Consider the following 2,587-nt stretch of genomic DNA (forward strand, 5'->3'; position numbering starts at 1 on the left):
TGGAAATTTCCATGCTGCCCCTGAGGGGGCTCGGCCTCCGCCCCAGGGCCCCGGGCTTCCCCTCCGCCCCCCGCTGCAGCCAGCGGGCACGGGGGGGGTCAGCCGCGCTCCCGACCTGCCCCTACACGCACCCATGTGCACACCAGTATACACACATACACAGAGGCATATACACACACACACCAGTATAGACACATGCACACACAGTAATGTGCATGCACACACGCATACACCAGTATACATGCACTGGTATACATACACGTGTACACACCGGATACACACACACACACACAGTATACATGCACACATGCCCACCTCGGCTCTGGCTACCCCACTCAGGAATGTGGGGGGATGATGCCCACCCAGAAGTCTCCGTGTCCCCGGTGGGCTCTTGTGCACTGGGCTACCTTTCCCCTGGAGGACTCCCAGCCCCCTGCCACACCAGGCAGCACAGAGAAGGGAGGGATCCCTGCTCCCACCCCGATGGCAGCCCCACACTGCAGCAGGTATTGCTTCCCTCTCCTCAGCCCAGACCACCCCGCATGCCTCCAGGTGTGCTGACAGCTGGGAACTGTCCAGGCACATCAGGGCACAAAGACTTTGCTGCACAGAGCCTTTGTACTGGAGGAGGGAAGAAATCCCCTTCCCAACACCTATGAGCCCCAGGAAAATGCCAGCTGGGCACCTTGCCTCCCAAAAGCATAGGCTAGGAAGGTGGGAGGCTGCAGCACTTCCCACAGCACCCCCCAACCCCACCCTGCACACAAGGTTTTCAGGGAACTTCAGGTGAACCTGCTAATACCTTGTCAAGAAAAAGCTCCTTTACTACCCCAGGGAGCATGTGGAGACAAGCTATGCCAGCCAGGAAAGGCAATGTGTATACATGGACCATTCCAAACCACAGGCAAGACTTTCCTAGTCAATGCTACAAACATTTTTCAAAATCTTTGCAAAGAATGCATCTACATTCAGAACTGCCCTGGGCTGGGAGGAGAGGTGGGGTGGGAGAACCCTTTGTTGTATGGCCAAAGAAATAACCCCTGTCTTGACAAGAGGAGAGAAGGTGGCTTCTGTTTTCAGCCCACAGGAGGTGTGTGTACATGCACCAGCACCTTCTGCTAGCTGCTATATAGTCCCTTCCAGAAGCTGGTGCGCATACTTCACCCCTGCCATAACTGCCATGCACAGTCAGGTGGATGTGAATGTCATCCGCAATCTCTCAGTTCAAGGATGGTCTCTACCACAGCACATTGATGGGTCTTGAGGTGACATAAGAATCCAACCCTTGGGCCACGGCTCCAGTCACAGAGGTTATAGGTCTTTCCACAAAGGGAACTAACTCTAGGCTGGGATTCCTCTCCTTTTCCTTCCTCTGTTGTCTCTTCTCTGATTTGAGAGCAAGGCTTCACCTCAAAATGAGCTGCTATTTGGTTGAGGTTGCAGTGCCACTGGAAGCAGCAGCCAGTTCCTCCCAGCTCTTGATGTCAGCATCTGTTTTCTTGAGGCATGCCTTCAATGTGTCTTTGTAGCATTGCCTCTGGCTGCGGTGAGATCTCAGACCACAACTAAGCTGGGAGTAGAGAACTCATTTTCAGAGCTGAGATTCAAGTATCTGCACACAGTGGTTGCGTCTACACTTGCACTTCAGTGTATATTAGCCTATTTTAACGTGCATTAAAGCATAACAAAAAACCCGTGGGCTTTCACTAATGTGCCTTTTTCTAGTACCTCACAATGGAGGTACTAAATTTAACACGCATTAGCAAAAGCTCATTAATGAACATGTAGTGAAGTTGGTGCTTGAGAGTCACAAACTCAATGCTGGTAGCTGTGAACAGATGCTGGTGGAACTTCTGGAAAGCTGTAAACAAGTGGTCTGCTCATTGGCCCACCCACTTGTCTTAGGGCAAACTGCCTGCCTCTTCACCTGTCATGCCTTGATGTTAATGATTACAAAGATGTTACTCAGGTAGGAAGCTGCCCGTTTACCTGCCCTGATAACAAGGGCCTATGTACACAACTTTGACCTTCCCTTATCATGTCCCATGCCTCACAGATGTTTCTTCCATGCTAGCACTGTGACCTGAGCTCCAGAGTCTCACCGGGACTCTCACTCCCCCCCTGGAGCTCATAGAGCTAGCACCCCACACCAATGTTCTGTAGCCTAACTCCCAGCTTACTCATCTCATTTCTGCCATGTTGTTCGGGGCCCAGCTCTTATATAGAGCAGCTAGACCCTGTTCCCCCATAAGGCAGCCCTGCCTAACTGGGATTGTGAGCAGCTGCCAACTGTCTTGTGGCTGCTACTCAGGCCCCTGCAAGTAACAGAGCATGCTGTGCTCTGTTACAGAAGCCAACAGCTGAAGCAGCCTACTATAGACACAGCCTCTCTCTGAAACTGCCAACCACTAAGAATTGCACTGAATCAACCATCCTGGATATACCACCTTGTGGTGGTGATTTTTGGTGATTAGCGAGGTATGCTGGATTCAAACAGTTGTCCTAGAAAGTTAACCGATAACCAGCGTTTGTGTTGTGTCACTGCCACAGCCACACTGAAGGTATTTTTTTTTATTTATTTATGCAA

Source organism: Crocodylus porosus, unplaced genomic scaffold (genome assembly GCF_001723895.1).
Source record: "Crocodylus porosus isolate Cpor-Errol unplaced genomic scaffold, CroPor_comp1, whole genome shotgun sequence".
In the NCBI taxonomy this organism is placed as follows: domain Eukaryota; kingdom Metazoa; phylum Chordata; order Crocodylia; family Crocodylidae; genus Crocodylus; species Crocodylus porosus.